The 22465-nt window shown below is 42.5% G+C and overlaps 1 protein-coding gene across 1 annotated transcript in view; it reads right to left on the minus strand.

Moving 5' to 3' along the window:
- Nucleotides 1-4064: 4064 nt before the first annotated feature.
- Nucleotides 4065-22465, minus strand: part of TAL2 (TAL bHLH transcription factor 2) — a 137230-nt gene continuing 118829 nt past the window's right edge. The window contains exon 3 of the mRNA XM_081894973.1: nt 4065-4089. The gene's annotated coding sequence lies outside the window, so the exon portion shown is untranslated. The remainder of the gene's footprint in view (nt 4090-22465) is intronic.

The raw sequence follows: 22465 nt of genomic DNA on the forward strand, positions 1-22465 counted from the left end.
TTTATTGAGAAACCAGAAGCATTTTTACTGGGCATTGTAGGAGATGATATAAACAGAAAGGATTGTAAGCTGTTTTTATATGCAATGACGGCAGCAAGGATATTATTGGCACAAAAATGGAAGCGAGAAGAATTACCACGAAAGAAGATTGGAGGATGAAATTGATGGACTATGCAGAATTAAACAAGCTAACAGGAAGAATTCGAAACCAGTGGGAACAGAGATTCACAGAAGATTGGTTTAAATTTACGGACTATTTGAAAAGTAATTGTGATGACCAGATTACATTTGTAGGTTTGCAAGAAGTTTTGTGAGGTGAATAATTTGAATTATTGCATAATTGGATAAAAAGGGAGACATTAGTTAAGATAATTAAAGGCAATATGAATTTAAGAAATGATAAAAATGGGGGGTCATCAGAGGTGTTGATGGAAGTCCAAAAAGACTGTATAAGATGTGAAATGTTGTGGTATGTATGATAATTAATATGTTTAAAAATGAATAAAAATTAATTTTTTAAAAATAGAAGGAGCTGATGCAAAAAAAAAAAAAAAAGATTAAAGTGTCCACATTTCAAAAAAAAAAAAAAAGGAAATGCAGCCCCACCAGCTATGTATTCTGCTTGACAACCAACCCCTGTGTCTGCACCTCCAAGCTAGCAGCAAAAACAGGATGCTCATTGTGCCTCTGTTAAGCCACCACACATGGTTGGATGTGTTGTTTGGCTTGGATTGAGATGCCAGGGTTTCAGGCTTGCTCTACGTTTTGCTGAGGCTGGAAAGATGCTAGGAAATCAATCACGTGACATCACAGAGCCGTCCCGCTTCCTTTCAGACATTACTTCAATCACTTCACAGCAAAAAAACCAAAAAAAAAAAAAACCAGCAATGGTTTGGGGAAGGGAGAGGGAACACCACAAAGCTGATTCTCCCACTTTCTAAGGCAATTTCACTGACGTCAAAAGAGATCAAGGAGTGTGAAACCAAAGGACATTCGGCGGTGGGTGCGATATCAGTTTTTTTTTAGAGTTTTGAAAATAATAAGACTCGGAGAAGCATCTGTCTGTGATATGCTTCCTATGCTGAAACATTGTTCTGGCACCACTGATGACTGCAAACGCCTTATGGGTAGCACCCAATCCATCACTTTGCCTGGAAAAAGGGACACTCTCCACAGCTTCCTTGACACTAGACAAGAGATACAGCCTGGTTTTCTCTGTCCAATTCTAAGTCCCCATATTACTTCCTCTGGTGGCTTCTCATAGATGGGGACAAGAGAGAATTCTGCAGAACCCCATAAGCCAAACAGGACTGAGCAGCAGTCCCCTAATGTGACCTTCTGGGTTTATTTTATTTTTGCATTTTATTTTTATGTAAAATGCCTAGGTTTTTGTTGTTGTTGTTGCTTTCAGAAATGTATTAGATGAATAGAATGCAAGTGCGAAATTCTATTTATCTTGTTACAGGTAGGTAGCCATGTTGGTCTGCCATAGTCGAAACAAAATTTAAAAATTCCTTCCAGTAGCACCTTAGAGACCAGTTAAGTTTGTTATTGGTATGAGCTTTCGTGTGCATGCACACGGAAGCTCATACCAATAACAAACTTAGCTGGTCTCTATTTATCTTGTTAGCCCTTCTGATTCTCAGACTACCACCCTGCACATTCTTACCTGGAAGTCAGTCCCACTGAACTCAGTGAGGCCTGTTGTTGTTGTTTAGTCGTTTAGTCGTGTCCGACTCTTCGTGACCCCATGGACCAGAGCACGCCAGGCACTCCTGTCTTCCACTGCCTCCCGCAGTTTGGTCAGACTCATGTTTGTAGCTTCGAAGACACTATCCAACCATCTCGTCCTCTGTCGTACCCTTTTCCTTGTGCCCTCCATCTTTCCCAACATCAGGGTCTTTTCCAGGGAGTCTTCTCTTCTCATGAGGTGGCCAAAGTATTGGAGCCTCAGCTTCAGGATCTGTCCTTCCAGTGAGCACTCAGGGCTGATTTCCTTAAGAATGGATCGGTTTGTTCTTCTTGCAGTCCATGGGACTCTCAAGAGTCTCCTCCAGCACCATAATTCAAAAGCATCAATTCTTCGGCGATCCGCCTTCTTTATGGTCCAGCTCTCACTTCCATACATCACTACTGGGAAAACCATGAAGTAAACGTATGAAGGATTGCACTGCCAATCCTTCAATTAAAAAGCAAACAAACAAACAAACTACAGCCCCAATTTTAGTAATGACTTGACTATGCTACAATGTCAGCTGGAGAAATTTGTACTAAATCTATCTAGGAAGAAGTGTCAATTCACAGTGGCTATTCTGAGAACTGTATGGCCCAACTCTACATCATATGCAACAGATGGGAATTGGTGAGATGCTAACTGCAGGAGATCCTCTCCTGCAGAGCGCAGCGATCAGGTGGGCGAGATGATCTTCCAGGTATCCTGCTCCCAAGCCGCAGAACTCCTTGAACTCAAGTCTGGCAGCTAATTGGCAACTGGTGCAATTCTTTCAGCAGTGGTGTAACATCATGGCCTTATAGTGTGCCCCGGGGAGCAGATTCTTTCGCAATGAGCAACTGCCCTCCCTCAGTGCTTTGTGCTTCCCACAGATAGTCAGCAGCGAACCTTGCCATGTCTCCACCCTCACCTACTTGTTGAAATGTGTGCCTTTTCTTCTGAACTGTTTCACAGACATATTCTTATATTCAATGAGCCCCCAGCTCAGCACGGTAATATTTTGATGCTCTGGCCTGTATAATCAAAACATCGTTAGCCAATGTGCCATTAGGCAATGGTTCACATTGTTCCTTGGAATGCACACTTTGGGCCTAGGGAGAGATTACAGGGTAGGCCAAGACACAAAAAGCAGAGAGGACAGATATGCATGTGAGTCATTGGCATTAGGAGGAGAAGCCATAGAATTACCGGAACACACTTGGATGTCAAGCAATGCCACTCCTCTATAATACCAAGTGTCCTCGATGGAACAGTCTTCACCCATGGCACGGCAAATGAAATTTTATGAAGGGCCGCACGAAACAATGTCTCATCTAAAATGCTTTGTGCATTCCTGGGTAGCCAGAGGGATAAAATTATACATTGCTTCAGTAAGCTATCTTTTACCCAAGCATGTTCTAAAGCAAACTACCTTTTTCCCCCAAGCCATACTTTTACCCAGGTATAAATTGCAATGGGTACAAACTACAAAACTGTACTGCTTTGGGAAGAAAAAAGAGGCAATCATAACAAATTATACTTTTCCAAAGTTATCATCATCTTGCTCGGTCTCTGTCAAATTGTTCTTCAAACACAGCAGTCTGCAAAAGCCACCTGATTCTCCTTTCATTTACACACACACACACACACACACACACTTTGTGCTACTTCTACCTTTGGGATAATAACTTGCATTTCTGTATAGCTCAGGCGTTTCAAGGCCTGTAAAGACAAAGGACATTGTTTCGGCCTTTCCGTTATAGCGTTAGTTCTAGTAGCATCAAAACGTATCCCGAAGAAGAAGGTATTCAATAATTGCTTCATTTGATTATGTAGCCAAAATGTTTCAGTCGAACAGTTTCTGTTTGTGTAAGCCCAGTTTCACATTCTTGATGGCTAGCCCTAAGGCTGATTAAAGCATACAAAGGGGAGAAAATGATCTCCCAGAGCCCAAAATTCATGCCCAAGCTAGCCTCCATTATGAGGTGATAGCCTGTGCTTTGTCCTCTGATTTCAAGTGCCACCTCTCTTGACTGCCACTGCTATAATAAAATAAAGAATATCAGCTCTCGTTAACAGTACGAATAATCTAGCAATCCTAATTTAAACATGTATACTAATTCAAAAAGTCCAAATGTCCAAATAGCTATTCAAACAAAGATTGATGATTATAAGGAGTCTCAAAGCGGCTCACATTCTCCTTTCCCTTCCTCCCCCACAACAAACACTCTGTGAGGTGAGTGGGGCTGAGAGACTTCAAAGAAGTGCAACTAGCCCAAGGTCACCCAGCAGCTGCATGTGGAGGAGCGGAGACACGAACCCGGTTCACCAGATTACGGGTCTACCACTCTTAAACCACTACACCACACTGGCTCACACTGGTTAAGACATCTGCTGGTCCCCACATCACTGGGATATAATTTAAAAGCATGTGAATATTCACAAATATAAAGCATTCTCCCGTTCTTGAGTGCCACTGCTAATTCTTTGCCCATCTGAAGCTGCTCTGATGTTGCTAAACAGCTTATTACTCAGGGTACATTCATGGCGTTATCTCTTGTGGGTGATATTCAATGAAACATGAACAGACTTCTACTCAAGCAGCAGGACTTCCTTTTCCTCTTGTTCCCTGCATTTGCTGCCCCAGCTTGGATCTGTTTTGGATGGTCTGTCAACACTCCAGAATTCTTAGGGGGAAAGATATGCTTCAAATGTGCCTTGAAGTTTTTAATGTGTACACAAAGCAGCAAGTTCCCTTTTTTTCCAGATTCACATGTTCCTTTCCAAAGTTTCTACCACCTTGATTGGCACCTTCTTCAGACAGAACTCGCAGTGACTTTTTGATGAACTCTGGAAAAAAAGAAATCTATTACACAAGGAGCATGTTATTTCTCTCTTAATATCGTACAGCAGGGCCATTGTGGATGAGTTTGATCCTGTTTTTATTTGAGTCAAGTTGAGGCCTGCGTTCATGGATCGCTAACACAATGGTCTGGAGTGGAATCAAGAAGTGAACAGAACAGAACCGGAATAAAGAGTCATCAGAAAGAGAAATTGATTGGAGGGCTTTTATATCTTAATTCTGTGACCAAATCTATCAAAGAAGCATCTTCAAAAAAAAAACCCAAACCTGCAATTCAGGGAGTGTCTGTTAGGAGAAATAAAGAATTTCTTTCTGCTGCAGCTTTGTGCTCTGACTAGCTGCCCTCATTGTTCTCCATAAGAGGGATAAACCTTTTCTATAGAGTTGGGTCCTCCAGATTCAATTCAAAACTGAACAGAAGTACCGTAAGCAGCAATCTTTGAGATATGCCGGCAAATGAGGTTGTGCAATCCAAACAGTTCAGTAGCAGGGGAGACAACAATTTCAGCTACTGAGGACCATCTGAGAAAGTGTTTGAGAGCCCTCTAAGTAAATGGGAATGTTTATTTCAATTCTAACAGGCTACCATGTTTTTAATGAGATCAGAACAATCATAAGACTGAGGTCTGGTACAGCCATAACACAAGGCCCCAGTAAACCATGGCTTGCAAGTCGAGGATGCACAACTTAGAGAAAACAGTGATGTCTCTTTTAAGTCAACTTTGGCATCAACCTTCCCCAGATCTCAACTAAAGCTTGTGATGTGCTAAATACAAAGTACACACACACACGTTTTCTGCTACAGCTGAATTTGTGTTGTCATGTATGTGCACAAGGCACTGGGAAAGTGGTGAGAGACCAGTAAGATTCTGACTTTTTGGTTAAGAAAAAAGAAAAAGAAGCAAGCTGGGATTATACTCCATTGATTAAATGACAGTACAGTCTCAAATGCTTTGGTTCTCGAGCAAATCAGCTCCCAAATGTTCGAAACTTGAAAGTGGGCATTCCGGTTTTCGAACGATTTTTGGAAGCTGAACGTCTGGCGGCACGGCTTCTGATTGGCTGCAGGAAGCTCCTGCAGCCAATCAGAAGCCGTGCCTTGGTTTTCAAATAGTTCCAGGAGTTGAATGGACTCCCAGAACACATTCTGTTCGAGAACCAAGGTATGACTATATGCACAACACTAGAAGAAATGAATTCAGAGCTTTAAAAGTACCATTCTAAATAATATAGCAAAAGTAATGAGCTATTGGGCTGCAAATGTGTGCCTTTTTTCCTTGCAGTTGCTTCTCCTGCAGCTAGACACATAGCAAAAGGAAATTCTTTCAAATAGATTACAGAAGGAATTAAGAGTGTTATTCACAAAAGGAGGACTAGGAAAGCACCAGGGCCATACAGTTTCCTAGAAAATGATATTAGGGAGATTTATGATTTTGTTCATGAACAGGTAGAATTTAAAGTAGCTTTCTACATGGAAGATTTATTACTATTTATTAGCAGACTGGAAACATCTATGCCAGAATTCATAAAAAAATAATTAATAGTTTTGGTAGACAATCTGAATGAATGCCAACAGGCAAGTGTAGATCACCTGTTTTATATACTAACTGGTGATTTTGTTGGTGCCCAGAGGTCTCAACATATCTAGGCATTTCGGTTCTGAGAGATATTTCTCAAATGATTAGATTGAATGTAAATAGATTGATAAAGGAGGTTTCCAGTGATTTGGAAAGACGGGCATCACTTAAATACAGCATTTTTTAGTACAGTTAATAAACTTATTATGAATATTCTGCAACAGATAAAATATGTACATTTCACTATATTTTCAAGCACTATATTTTTAAACAATTAATTGGCTATTTAGGAAGTTCATTTGAGATAATTCTTCACTTAATTTTTCACTTAAGACAACACATCTAACAACAACAATTTATTATTTATAAGCTGCCCATCCAGTGCTTTCCCCCCCTTAAAATACCCCTGCATCCCCCCCCCCCGAAAAAAGCACTGTGCCCATCTGACTGGGCTTCCAACAATTATAAAACCATAGTAAAAGACCAAACATTAAAAACTTCCCTATACTGCCCTATACTGAAAGACTGCCTTCAGATGACTTCTGAATCGGAATTTTGGAAGGAGGTCCTTATTTTTAAGGAATCTGTTAGCACATTTCTTCTTCTAATAATATAGAGTTTGTTTCAACACCCCTCTTTGGATGGCTAGTGTTGGGGTCTACTACTACTACTACTACTAATAATAATAATCCTTTGATACCTTCAGTTTTAGCACCTGGAGAGATCTGGCATATAATGGCTATATATAGGCCCTATACGAGGCTGTCTTCTAAAGGTTGGACAGTGGTACCTCGGGTTAAGTACTTAATTCGTTCCGGAGGTCCGTTCTTAACCTGAAGCACCACTTTAGCTAATGGGACCTCCCACTGCCGCCACACCGCTGGAGCACGATTTCTGTTCTCATCCTGAAGCAAAGTTCTTAACCCAAGATACTATTTATGGGTTATCGGAGTCTGTAACCTGAAGTTTCTATAACCTGAAGTGTATGTAACCTGAGGTACCACTGTATAGTTACCGGTACTTATCTCCTCGGCTCGCGGGTCACATAACTCCACACCCTCCAAAAACTTCTCTGATGAAAATAGACACGTCCTAAGGAAAAGCGGGACATTCCGGGATCAAATCAGAAAACAGGACAGCTTTTGTAAATCCGGGACTGTTCCTTGAAAATAGGGACACTTGGTGGATATGCATTTGTTTGTTAATGATTTTTTACTGTTGAACAGAGAACACTGTGACTGGACAGCCAGTAAATGTTGAAAATAAATAAATAAAGCTATCTGGTTTATTTATGTATGTATTTGTTTATTTATTTATTGAAAGAGTTTGTCTTATGCACCCAGCGTTTAAGATGCCAAGTTAAAACCTAAACCGCTTTTTCTTGATGGGACCTCAGAAACAAACGTACTTGGCATTTGGACTCTTTCAATTTTTCTGTGCTCTTCTTAAGTGAACAGCACGTAGCTCTCAAAGCTGAAGACGAAACACTGCTGTTTGAAACAGATTTTGGCAGCAATTCCCGAGGATGAAATCTAATCAGGAGAGGCAGATTAAAAATTCAGCGCAAAAGAGCTGCGGCAAGACCATTTCTGGAGAAAATAAGGGACGGTTTCTGAATGTTACTCCTTTGTCCACTCAGAATAAAATCTTGCAGGAAGATGCCTCCCTTGTTAAGCAAACTAAACATCTTTTCCTGAAAAGGAAGGTAATTAAGGGATGAAATTAAAACAGAAATTAACAGAAAATAATGTGGCACCAAATAAATATTCTGGTCATCAACCAGTTTGGGCACGAGACTTTTTTTTAAAAAAAAGTTTTAAGATGGCTGGATGGAGCAGAAAGTCTTTCTTAAAATACCAAGCAGACTGAAACTGACAGTAATAGATACAGTCGTACCTTGGTTTTCGAACGCCTTGTGACTCGAACATTTTGGTTCCCGAACGCTGTAAACCCGGACGTGAGTGTTCCAGTTTGCAAACTTTTTTTTGAAGCCAAACTTCCGATGCGGTTTCTGCAGCTTCCGATTGAGTGCAGGAAGCTCCTGAAGCCAATTGGAAGCTGCGCCTTGGTTTTAGAACGTTTTCAGAAGTCAAACGGACTTCTGGAATGGATTCCGTTCGAGAACCAAGGTACGATTGTATTTGGAACACCCCAGCCCGTAGCTGATCTCTTCTGATACAGTGAGTGTTGCTTGCCACTGGTTACCCCCAGAAACTCACAATATTACTGGCGTGCTCTCACAGCACTTTTCCTGTTGGTACAGAAAGGAGGGTGTGTGTTCCTACTAGATAGTCATCCTGCAAGGCCAACCTTTCACCTAATCTCCGGAAGTGCAAAGCAACATGAAGTAGATGATCTTGAGTTGGAGGGGGTCAGACGATTGCTGTGGTCAGACCACATCCTGGGTAAAGTTTAGGTTGACTGCAACCTTGCCCTCCTACTTGATTTCTATATGTGAGATTGCTGTTAAAGGCACAGAAACAGGTTCTGGCCCAGTGCTGGATTAAACCCTGTGGAGGCCCCTAGACTGTTGACCTATTATCTCCGAAGACTTGCTTGTAAATCTCTTTCAAGATCAAACCAATATTATTTTGATCCCTTGTTGCAGAGCCCCTAAAAGGAGTGGGGCCCATAACTCGTTGCCTACTTTGCCTATTTGGTAATTCAGAAGAGAGTTTGGATTTGATATCCCGCTTTATCACTACCCGAAAGAGTCTCAAAGCGGCTAACATTCTCCTTTCCCTTCCTCCCCCACAACAAACACTCTGTGAGGTGAGTGGGGCTGAGAGACTTCAGAGAAGTGTGACTAGCCCAACGTCACCCAGCAGCTGCATGTGGAGGAGCGGAGACGCGAACCCGGTTCACCAGATTACGAGCCTGCCGCTCTTAACCACTACACCACACTGGCCAGCCTATTGCTGCAGCAGACCACAGTCTTTATACACGTTTTAAGGGCTTGCATCCATTCCATCTCTTCATGCGCAGCCACAATTTATTTTCTGTTTCCTCAAGTGAGCATTTGGCCTGTGGGAATTGGGCAGACTAATGGAGGCTGAGCATTGACAGACCAGCTTGTCCAAACTTATGCCTCGTTCTGGGCTTCCCAAGCTTTGAAATCTGCTGTCTGAACTGTGCCAGGAATTTCTCTTGCTCTTTTATTTTTTATTTTTTTCATTTTCAGAACAAAAACCAAACAAAGATTCAAATTCAGTAAACAGAGATGTGAGTCAGTGTCTGTGTCTATGATGGCACACAGATTGAATCAGATCCTCTGTAAGGTCACCCAGCAGTGGTGCTGAGCATTTGGGCATGTTTGCAGCTCCCTATTCACCATTCATTGACTAGTAGCATCGGCTGATGACTAGAGTATGTGAATGGGATGTGACAGATGAATCTTCAGAGACAGAAACGAAATAAGAGATGTGTGAACCCACCCACCAAGGTAACACTGCTAATGTTAATACAACTGAGAACTGTATGTAGGTATGTTTTTGATCCACAACTTTAATTGCTGGCACATGTCCAATATCCAATATAACTCCTAAAATCCTTCTTTGCAACAGAACGCTCTGGGCAGTTATTCCTCTATTTTGGTGTTTTCCAAATTTCTGACACAGGGACAGAACAAAGACCAAAAATGGAGGTTGAAATCAGCCAACAACAGGCAAATGATGTTGGTGAAGCACACCTCTAGCATTTCACCTTATTATTTACGATTTAGGTACAGGCATTTGTTGCACTTTTATCCCCCTTTCCTTCCGAGGAGCTCTAAGTGGTGTGCTCTTCATTTTATCCTCCCAAGAACCCTGTGAGAGGTTAGGCTGAGAGTTAGTGACTGGCCCCAGATCACTCTGTGGTCTTCACAGCTGGACATCCCTATTTTCATTGGAGAAATGTTGGAGGGGATGGAACCCTGGTCTCCCAGATCCTATTCTGACACTCTAAACACAACACCATACTGACTCTCAGACTAATAGGTGGTACCTAAATAAACATGTGGGCACATCGTCAACAACCTGATATGGAGTCAGATTCTGGGTCTAACTAGCACAGTGTTGTCTACAATGATTGGAAGTAGCACTCTCCAAGGTTTCAGACTGTGAATGTTCCCAGCCCTAGCTAGAGATGCAGGGAATGAAACCTGGGACCTCCTTGTGTGGGCCCTACCAGACCAGTGCTGCCATGCTGTCTCTGCCCCCCAACATGGACACGCTGAGTCCAAGACATGAAGAATTCTGCTGTATGAGAAATGCTAGTGTTGTTTATTCTCTGGATAGTCTACCTTGGATTGGAGGATGGAGACATGATTTCCATTTGGAACTGTGATAGCACCAAAGAGGAGTCACTACATAGGTCCTTCGTTGAACTAAGGTTCCAACAGATGCTCTCAGCATACTTAGAGCATGCTTAGAGGGGGATACCTCAGAATTCCCCATGTGGATTGCAAATGCGTTCTACACAAATTTTATCATTCATTCTTAACTGGTTCTCAGGCCGACCCCCCCCCCCGGAAGTGACAGTCGAACACTTAGCTGATAAATATCTACACACCTGGTAGCCAAATTTGCTCTGGCATCTAAGAAGCTCCATTCCAGCTATGCTAATGCTTTCTAATTTTAAAACTTTATGCTTTAAATTTTTCATGCTGTAAACTTTTATAGGTTATGTTGTGCGATTTCAGAGGAAAGCCTCGCTCTTGCCCTCTGCTGTTCACTGTCAAGGCCTTGGGCTATACACAATAAATAAATAAATTGACTAATTGACCAAAGAGGAGTCAGCACCGTTCCATACCCCATCCCAAAAGTGCTCCCTCACTTTCAAGCAATGGGAGGATAAGGAGAAGACATAATACTTTTGTAGTTGCCCAAGTCTGAAAACATTGCTTCTTTTAAAAATACGATACCATCTACACAGGATTTTGTGATGGGTTGCTGAGATAGATGTATCAGGAAGGAATAACAACACCCGGCTCAGTGGTTCAGGCAAAAGAATTTTTTCTTCTACTTCTTCTTTGATTACAATATCTTGCAGTGTTGTTTCTGGTTCACTGCTTAACATTCCCTCAGCTGCACACTTGTAATTAAATCCATGCATTGTGTGCCAGAGACATCCCCCACTCTTTTTCTTTCTTTCTTTCTTTATTACAATGCATGCATCTCCCATCTTCCCACTTCATCCAATTCCTCATTCAGCTCAGCAATGGGTGACTTTCCATCAACCTCCTAATCACTGTCCTGCCCCGTGCTAAAAAAGGAAACACGAGATCCATAAGTCTTGCTTCCTAACAGATTTCTTTTTTCCCCCAGAGAACTGACAAGAGTTATAGATTCCCACTTTGATGAGTCAAAAGACTCAGGTCCCCCCCCTCCATCTCATCTGCCTTTCTAGCTGCACCACGTTTGACTGGCAGTGTGTCCTGTTTATAAATCTTTAACGAGGTTTCTGCATTCGCTTCCCAAACCTTGAACTCCAAATCCAAAGGAGATCGCGCTTGAATTCATTAAAGCAGCTGCCGCTCTTTTCAAAGCACTTGCTTCCCTCTCTTCGCATAGTTTCATTCTCCTTACATTCACTTGGCCCTACCTACCTATCACTTTCAAATTAATCAGCTCCCCCATTATCAGTTCACACTCTCCATTGCTTTCCCCACCGCCACCCCAAAATTGATGCTTCGGATGCAAGTTGGAACCAAGACTTCCGGATTTTCCGTTGATTGTCTGGGAAGAAGACGGACGTGGCTGCATTATTTTTAATTAACTGCTCCGTGACACAGAAGTCGACGATATGTCTTTGCCATACAGCGCGAGTCAACTATGATTAACCAAGCTCCTGACATATATGAACTAGGCCAACACCAGGAACCCCTGGAAGATGATCTCATGCTGATATGGCATTTGGAGTCATGGACCAATAACCCAGCATCAGCTGTCATCTTCAATGCTGGAGCCTGGGATTCACGGGGGTTATGCGGCAGTAAAGAACTGTAGGTAACTCACCACTGCTGAGAATAATTGAGCAATAGTTTCACAGCAGGATGAGTCCTGATGTGTTCCTTGTGAAATTATATACTTTTAACCTGGAAAAAAATATATAATTTGGAAGCAAATGGTTTTCTGCCTTACACACACACACACACACACACACACACACACACACTTACTTCTCCTTCTCTCTCTTCTGGTAATAGCTAGAGAGTTGCTTTTCCTTTCCCATCTGCAAAAGGGCCATGGCTGAAAGATACGGTGGCCACCCATAAATATTGGGGGAAAGAACCTTGCAATGGGTGCAACCTCTGCAGTTAGATTGGTCTGCAGGGCACTTGGTGATTTCTCTGCAAAATAGCAGTCTTGTGTACATTTCTGATTCTATTGAAATATAGAAGAGGAAGCAATCAACCTTGAATGGGAACAGACCATTTTGTACAGAGAGGTTATGAAGGTGATGTGCATCTGAATAAATGTTATGGGGCAAGGCAGGGGAAGAAAGACCCAGGAGAATTATGGATATGATAATTCGGCCTCCATTGGTTCTAGAATAAAATGTTGGGTGTATGCAGCCTCTTACTGTTTTCTATATCACAAATATATCTGACAAATGTCTCCAAAAAAGATTTCATGATCTCCCTAGACAGCATATTCCATTACTTATGTACTTTTCAGTTAAAATACTTTCCCTCCTAATGTTCAACCTAAACTCTTTGTTCTTATCCAATCCTCTGCGAATATGGATGTCGGAAGTTCTTTGTTCTTTTAAACTTCCTTTTCCATTTTTGAAATATTTCCCTTCCCTTTGCTTTCGCTTCTAAATGAAATGGATGCAAAGGGAAGGCAAATGTTTCAAACATTTCTTCAGTCAACATGCTGTTTAGATCTAGTAATAATAACAACAACTACTACTACTTACAAGATTTCACTGCCCTTTCAAGGCAGTTTGCAAGACTCTCAAGAACGCATACAAATAATGATAAAAAATACAACTATAATTGAACCATTAAAAAACCATAACATTAATTATTGTTTATTATTGTCACTGTTGAGAAATAACATATGGCAGTATTTTATCAACTTTTAAAAGTCCTGAAAACAACTAGTACCAACAGAAAATGCTAAATATTCTTAATATTATCTATTACCATGGGACACGGGTGGTGCTGTGGGTTAAACCACAGAGCCTAGGACTTGCCGATCAGAAGGTCAACAGTTCGCATCCCCGCAACGGGGTGAGCTCCCATTGCTTGGTCCCAGCTCCTGCCAACCTAGCAGTTCGAAAGCACGTCAAAATGCAAGTAGATAAATAGGTACCGCTCTGGCAGGAAGGTAAATGGCATTTCCGTGCATTGCTCTGGTTCGCCAGAAGCAGCTTAGTCATGCTGGCCACATGACCTGGAAGCTGTACGCCGGCTCCCTCGGCCTATAAAGCAAGATGAACGCCACAACTCCAGAGTCAGCCACGACTGGACCTAATGGTCTTGGGTCCTTTATCTATTACCATGCATTATTGTTGTTGATATTGTGCTCTCTAATCGCATTTCCACACACTCCCTTCAACTGGGCCCCTCAAGCCTGTCCCTGCATTGAGCCCCCAACTCCTGCAGCCAAGCTGATGCCAAACGTCTTGCTCTGCTTTCCTTTGGACCACATCAGTGAGGCCAAGTGGGGGGGGGTCTTGTCATCTGGGCATCCCAGGACCTCCATTTACATTGCCCTGGCTTGCGCCCCAAGGAGGTCACTTCGATGCTGCAAACACATCAATCTGACTTCACCCCCAGAGGCGCAAACCATTGTCTCTCGAGACAGACGGATGCCAGCACAACTTCTGGACCAGCCACAGCTTTCTAAAAAGGCTTTAAAAAATAAGGTGGGTTTCAGACAACTGGTATAGTAACCATTCATCCTGATTGCCTTGTGGGGAGAGAACAGACATCAGCTGCATATTGAGCATTCCTTCTTCTTTTTTCTTTTTGTGAGTGTGCCAAACAAATGTGGTCCCTGCACTTTCTAATGCATTTTCCTAGTGCTTATCACAAAATTTTGGGAGGCAGAGTGGCTTTGTTGCACAACGGCTCCAAATCAAATGAATCCGCCAGTATGTGATTGACTCCAACTCAAAAATAATGACAGTCTGGAAACACCTTTTATAACTTGGGTTAACATGAGTTTGACCAAACTGCAGGAGGCAGTGGAAGACAGGAGTGCCTGGCATGTTCTGGTCCATGGGGTCATGAAGACTAAACAACTAAACAACAACAAAAACAACAACATTAAAACCACCTTAGTAGACCAACATCAACACTCCATCTCATTCAACATCTTTTCTATTGCCACCTAGTGTTTCAAAAGAAATACGTAGGACCACAGCCCAATAATGGTCTAATTTGTTCTTTATTTATCACTCTCTACTTTCAATAGTCCAAAATGTGTGCCCAGCCTGGGGATGATTGTGCCTGCCCTGCCTATCTTTGCACTTTCAGAGTACAGTACTGTTTCATCCCATCGGGAAATTATAGGAGATTTCCTTCTGCCACAAACAACCAGGTTAAGATTGTACACTCATTTTATAAGTGAAAATTGCACACATTTGACTTCTGCGTTGCAAGAGACAGTGAATACTTTAAGGAAATATATATATGTAGCAAACATTCTATTTCAAAAGGAACATAAATGGTTTGCCCCACAGTGCAGTCATTTGGGAGGATTAAGAACAAATCATTTGGATGTGCAGATCTGAATATGATTTATGGATCATATTTTTGGACGTTTTTCTTGCTTATCATTCAGATGCATGTAAACGTGGAGGCTCGGGAAATCGTGCAAAGCAGGGGGGAGAGAAAGCAGAAACATAAAGCAATTGATATTTAGATTCTTCATTATTGATGTGAGAGTGAGTGAGATTGCTTTGATATCTGAGTCATATAACTTCCATGTCACACAAACAGGGAGGGGGGAGGAGAAACAGTTAATCATATAATGTGGAAATCTTTCTGAAATTCATATAGTTGTTTCTTATCCAAAACACATTGTTTTAAAGCATTTGAATGAACAAATACATACAATGAGTTTCCAGGCATCTGTATTCCTGTATAGCAGGCTTCCTCAACCTTGGCCCTCCAGATGTTTTTGGCCTACAACTCCCATGATCCCTAACTAGCAAGACCAGTGGTCAGGGATGATGAGAATTGTAGTCTCAAAACATCTCGAGGGCCGAGGTTGAGGAAGTCTGCTGTATAGCAGCAGCTAGACCATATGTGGGACAAGATGAGAAATAGGGAATGGTTCTAGTTTTAGGGAAGTGTCGTAGCTCAATAGTAGAACATCTGCTCTGCAGGCACAAGCTTCCAGATTCAACCACTGGCATCTCCTAGTAGGGAAGGGGATGTCCCCGGTCTGAAACTCTGAAGAACTGCTTCTAGTCACTATAGATAACACTGAACTAGATTGACTGGTGGACTAAGGGAGCTTTCCAGGTTTCCCATTATGACCAAGGCATGGCTGCCCCCAAACAAAGCCACCGTATGTCTCTTTCTCTCTCCCACCAGTAATATTTAATAATGCAATACGGTGATGATGGTGGTGGTGATGATGATTTTATTTTATTATTTGTATGCTGTCCATCTGACAGCCACTCTGGGCAGCTCCCAACAGAGTATTAAAAACACGATAAAACATCAAACATTAAAAACTTCCCTAAACAGAGCTGCCTTCAGATGTCTTCTAAAAGTCAAACAGTTGTTTATTTCCTTGACATCTGATGGGAGGGGTTCCACAGGGTGGGCGCCACTACTGAGAAGGCCCTCTGCCTGGTTCCCTGTAATCTCACTTCTCACAGTGAGGGAACTGCCAGAAGGCCCTCAGTGCTAAATCTCAGTGTCTGGGCTGAACGATGGGGGTGGAGACGCTCTTTCAGGTATACAGGGCCAAAGCCATTTAGGGCTTTAAAGGTCAACACCAACACTTTGAATTGTGCTCGGAAATGTAGTGGTAGCCAATGTAGATCCTTTAAGATCGGTGTTATATAGTCCCGGCAGCCACTCCCAGCCACCAGTCTAGCAGCTGCATTCAGGATTAATTGTAGTTACCGAGTCACCTTCAAACGTAGCCCCACATAGAGCACAATGTAGCAGTCCAAGAGGGAGATAACCAGAGCATGTTCCACTCTGGTGAAAGTGCACAAGCAGGTAGGGTCTCAGCTGGCATACCAGATAAGACATATGATCCAACATCACCATGCTGACAGCTTCCTAAATCCTGCAGGCATCAACCGATGAAGGAGAATTAGGGTGGGGAAACCAAAATGAGGTTGGGCCAACATGACGTCAGGTCACACATTTTGCATTACTAAATCTTATAGGACTAAGCAATAGTGCAACCATAATGTGTTGTTCTGGCCAGGAGTCTTGAACAAAGGACAGGTGCTTTTTAAACATTTCTATCCAGTGCTATTTTTCTAGGAAAAGAGGTACCATGAACTCACCATGAACTTCTCCTTTGTTATCTTAGAATGGCAATGGTGCCCACCTGAGAGGGGCTGGAGCTGAGCTCCAGTGAGCTCTGGCTGGGGGGGAAACAACACATTTATGTCCTACGTTTCTTATGTAATAGAATCTGGTTTGGCACATACAGTATATGGTTTCCCAAGGAGTCAAGAGACAGCACCTCCACCATGTGAATCCTAGCTAGTTGACCGGTTGACATAGAAAATGACAGCTTCTTTTCATGGTGGACCAATCAGACAGTCCCATTAGCTATGAAATAACAAGCATCAGCCTTGGCTTTCGGTACACTGAATGTTTTGTAGATAGGGGATCATCAGCTCATCAGAAAGCTAAACTTTTCATTCAGAAAACAACAGCACAAAACATATCCTATGAAATGTCTGTTCACTGAATTTTCCACCAACCATTTATTTTGCAGACCGACTTACAAATATATCCCCATGACAATGAAAAGAAGCTGTTGTCTGAGAAATCTGCAAAAACCTGCTATTGATGAAAAGAGTTTCAAATGTGCATAAGCTAAAATTCCTTTTGCCAGTAGTGTGTGGGTCATATCTAGGTCAGTAGTGTGCAGCAAAATCTCTCTGTGTGTGTGCGCGCACACACAGAGAGAGAGAGAGAGAGAGAGAGAGAGAGAGAGAGAGAGAGAGAGAGAGAATACTTCAGTATTCTCCATCCTTTATCCTCTAACGGTACACTAGAGGCTGACATTTAATACCCTGAGGATATAGATGTTTGGAAGCTGGTTATTGTAACAAAGGAAGCCATCCAAACTCTACAAGACCAAATGGATCAGATAAAGCTGACACCAAGATAAATCTGTTTTACATCCCTTCTTGCAAAAGTTTTGCTAATCTTAAGTAGTTTTAGCTTTTCCAGAGCAAAAATGGAGGGAAAATACCATACATTAAGGTAAGCAGCAAACGTGCAGTCAGCCAACATCTTGCCCCAATTTATAATCACCAAAAGTATAACACACAAGTCAAAAACTATTGTGTTTCCCTGAAATATTGGATGGTCTTCATTAAGTGCAGAAACATCTAAGAGGAGAGAGAGGGAGAGAGCAGCTGACTGCAAGGACATGAACTTCCACATTAAGGCAGAGCAGGAATGCTGCAGGACTCCCATCAGCCTCAGCCAGCATGGCAAACAATCAAGGATGATGGGAGTTGTAGTTCAGCGACAGTTTCCTTCATCCCAGTCGCAATGACCTGCAGTCAATAGGTGAACTTCACACCATGCATGCCTAGCCTTATCTCCCCATTTTCACCTAATTGTTGTTTCCCTCCCAGACTCCTGCCTCTCATTTTATTCTCTTCCTATCACATTTCTGCGTCACTTTCCTAGGTCACAGTTCCATTTATCTTCTTTCCTAAGGTCTCAAACGCTTCAGCCAATACTAGCCAGAGACCTGGTTTTTTGTGTTGAACATATGCTATATGGTAATTTATGGACCTAATAGGTATTTAAAGCCATTTGCACATGCAGAATGCAGGTACCTTATATATAGAAATGAGCAAACCAGTGATATTTTAGGGAGCAGGCTGCAGGCGGAGCCCATTACTTACATCATAGGAGCCTACACAACACAAAACTCTGTTGCTGTATGTAGGTTTTATTTTATTTGTTTTTTATCTTATATTTTGGAAATGTACATCCAGGTTTTTTTCTTTAATTTTTTGGGGGGCCCCCAAGAGAGTGGGGCTCTAAACTATAGCTTGTTCGGCTTATACGTAAATCCAGGACTAGAGAAGGCATGAAGAAGTCATGGGATGTTCCCTCGCAGAAGCTGCAGTGGTGGCGGCTGCCACCGATTAGGACAAATACCTGCTCATCCTCCACCCTGAGCTCAGCAGCAGTGGCCCTGGAATGGAAATAGGGACATTCTAGGATCAAATCAGAAGCCAAGATGGCTTTCGTAATTCTGGGACAGTCCCTGGAAAATCAGGACACTTGGACAGTATGCTATCAGTAGCAGGCATTGCTTTCATTGCTGCTTCCACCATAAAATTCCTCAGAGCATTTTTTTTAAAAAAAATTGAGGTTTTGTTCACTGCAGAGCTGCCTTCGAGTCTTTCATAGATACGCATTCATCTGTCAACCGGTCAAAGGCTGTGGTCCTATTAGGCATTGACATCAAGTAGTCCAGTTTTCCCAGTAGTGATGTATGGAAGTGAGAGCTGGACCATAAAGAAGGCTGTTCGCCAAAGAATTGATGCTTTTGAATTATGGTGCTGGAGGAGACTCTTGAGAGTCCCATGGACTGCAAGAAGATCAAATCTATCCATTCTTAAGGAAATCAGCCCTGAGTGCTCACTGGGAGGACAGATTGTGGAGCTGAGGCTCCAATACTTTGACCACCTCATGAGAAGAGAAGACTCCCTGGAAAAGACCCTGATGTTGGGGAAGATGGAGGGCACAAGGAGAAGGGAACAACAGAGAACGAGATAGTTGGACAGTGTTCTCGAAGCTACCAGCATGAGTTTGACCAAACTGCGGGAGGCAGTGGAAGACAAGAGTGCCTGGCGTGCTCTGGTCCATGGGGTCACGAAGAGTTGGACACGACTAAACAACAACAAGCCCATGTTCAGGTTTGCGGCCTAGATCTTTTCAGTACGCCAGATTTCTGTTGCCAGCTTGGACTTTCATGCGGGAGCCCAAAGCACTTGCTTGTACAGATGGCCAAAAGAAACCCCCGTGAGATGGATGGCTTGAAGAAATATACAACAGGCACGAGGTGTGAAATGTTAAACATTCTACCTGAAGGGAAGCACAGGAGTGAGAAAGAAAATATGCTCTATCTTGGGCGTCTTTGGTGTGTGTTTCTCCTCTTTCCTCCACCCTTTCTGCCTTCATGCATCGCAGAGAGAAAGAAAAAGCCCTCATTGCTGCCAATGAATGATACATTTACTTTAGATTCTTTTGTATGTCAACTGTTCATGCCTCAGGTACTTAACCTTTATTTTAAAAACATAGTTCGGAGCCTAGCCTCGGAGGTGGAAGGGGGAGGAGGCAGTATTCTTAGAAATGCTTCACTCAACAAAGGCACTATTATGAGGAGGTGCAATGGCGAGAGGCTGAATGGTATTCATTGTTTCAGGTTTCAGAGCCTCCATACATCTCCTGCCTGTCAAAGGCAGATACTGTGTTCATAAAGCAAAGTCTGCCTGCAAAGAGATCTCTGCCCTGTGCCAGAGACACCACAATATGCAAGAAAATTCAGCTGGGGAGAGAAATGTCCTTATCAACTAAGAAGCTAGGCAAGTCAATCACCCTCTGCTGTTTTTGTTAATTATTATTATTATTATTATTATTATTATTATTATTATTCATGAGTTAATATTATCATTAGCATCACTATCATCATCTGTACAGAGCAGTGCCTCCCAAACTTGGGTCTCCAGCTGTTTTGGGACTACGGTTCTCATCATCCCTGACCACTGCTAGGGATGATGGGAGTTGTAGTCCAAAAACAGCTGGAGGGCTGAGTTTGGGGATGCCTGAGATAGAGCTTTAGAACAGTAAGCTTTCACTTCACAGACAATGAACAAACCTTGAACCAGTGGGTTATACTAAGGTCACATCCACACTATACAGAGATGGGTGTCACCTGCAGATTGACTCTAAATCTCCTGCTGACAGCTCCCAGAAGCTTCGTATAGATGTTAAATAGCATGAGGTACAAGATAGGATGCAGGAGAACTCCTATGGTGCTGAACAACACAACTTTCTAGAAATGGCGTTGGAAGTAAGAGCAGAATCACGGAAGCATGTTGCCTGACCTCTCTGAGATGCTCCAAAAGGATACCTTGGTTAACAGTATCAAAAGCCACTGAGAAGTCAAGGAGTTTGATCAGGGTTGTGCTCCCTCCATCACTCTCCCAAGAAATGTGACTATCAGGACAACCAACGTGGTTTCAGTGCCATGACCAGGCCTGAAGCCAGACTGGAATGGGTCCAAGTAATGAGCTTCTTCCAAGCGTACCTGAAGCTGCTACCACCACCACTCTCCAGCAGCCAACCTACATGTTCCACAGCGATGGTGAGGGCACTTGTGGGTTATCACATTGATGGCTCTACACATCTCACTGCTCTACAGTGTGACGAGTTCTGCGGCAGGAGTGCTAGTCATGTTAGCCAGAAAATGCCCCAGAGCATTCAGGAATCCATCAGAACCCAAAAGTCTCTGAGGAATGGACCACATCAATGGTTCCCCCAGCCCGGCAGTCGCCATGTTCAGCCCAAACTAGTGGATGTACCATCACTATTCTCTAAAACACAAGGAAGGGGAAACAATTCCTTGTGTAAATGAGGGTGGGAAACCTGTAGTTTGCCAGAGACTCCCATCTGTCAATGGTCAGGGCTTATGAGAACCGTAGTCCAACATCTGGAGAGCCATCAATTAATGTAATTAACTAATTAATTCACCAGTCACTTACCGGTAACCTTTAAGAGCCCAGTGGTCAATTTTGATGCTCTCACCACTGTAGCCTGAGTTTGTTCCTCTTCTCCATTAAAATAATAATAGTAGTAGTAGTAGTAGTAGTAGTAGTAGTAGTAATATCATACTGTTATTCCACACACTTGACCCATTGTAGATTCTTTGCCTTCCCGCTTCCCAAAAGAACCTAAATTGTACATATGCATTTGTTACAGTTAGGAGTTGCTTCATACAAACCATAAATATAGCGAATGAGTAGGTTAACTACCCCCTGTGCAATTTCACTGTGGTTTCAGGAGGTTCAGATATCAGGCAAGGAATAACTAAACACAGTTAATTCATGGGCTGATCTAATTTTTAACACAGGATCCTAATCCCTTAATAATAATAATAATAATAATAATAATAATAACACAGGCTCCTTTCTTCCAAGAGATATTGCTGTCCCTCAGTAACCTCTTTGGTGCATTTCATTAAATGCCTTCAGCCTCAGTAAATTACAGTGCTAAAAAACCCATATATATATATATATATATATATATATATATATATACGCACATGTGTATGTGGGGGGGGGGTTTCCACCAGCAGCAGCACCATGACCAACGCTACAACCACCAGCAATGTACCCTGCCATAGAATAAGGTGTGATGAAAATCCCCGTACAAGCTGAACTGTACTTCCCTAATCAAATGGGTGTAACAGATGGCTGCTGGAGCAAGCCATCACAATGGAAATATCTGCAGTTCTCATGGTAACGGATTCTGCCAGGTCTGAGGGATTTGCTGTTTTCCAGGACATCTGAGCTGCAATCTCTTTCGAGCTGTCTAGCAGTCTCAGCCTCGCTCTCTCAGCGTGATGGAGATAGAGTTGAAAGGTGGAGCCTGATTTTGCATTCCAACTGTGATTAAAGACACAAAAGCACTCCCCGTTGCAGGAATCAATACTGGGGCTGCATATTCATTATAATGTTATCTAGAACCTCATTAGCTGGTTGGGCAGAATAGAAGCAAGGAAATTATCATATGCAGTCTTCTGCGGGCAAAAAAAGAAAAAGAAAAGAAAAGGAAGGTAAGAAAAGGAAGAGGAGGAGGAAGGAAGGAAGGAGGGGGGAGAAAACAAAGAGAGGAATGGCAAAGCACACATATGGGGAATTAGGATGCATGAGACGTAGCCTCTTAATAAAGATATGGAGCAATATTAAAACTAGCAGTTGTTTCCATCTCGTGGCGGCATGTCAAGATTACTTAGCAGAGGAGGATGAAACATCTGGCCCGAGAAGAAAGGAGGGGGGGAGATGTCAAATTTCCAAAGCATTCTATAAAATCTACGAAAGGAGGAGTGAGGTGGAGGGGGGACAGATAAACAACTGTGCCTCTTA

This window comes from Podarcis melisellensis, assembly GCF_964234715.1.
Source record: "Podarcis melisellensis genome assembly, chromosome: 17".
NCBI classification, from domain to species: domain Eukaryota; kingdom Metazoa; phylum Chordata; class Lepidosauria; order Squamata; family Lacertidae; genus Podarcis; species Podarcis melisellensis.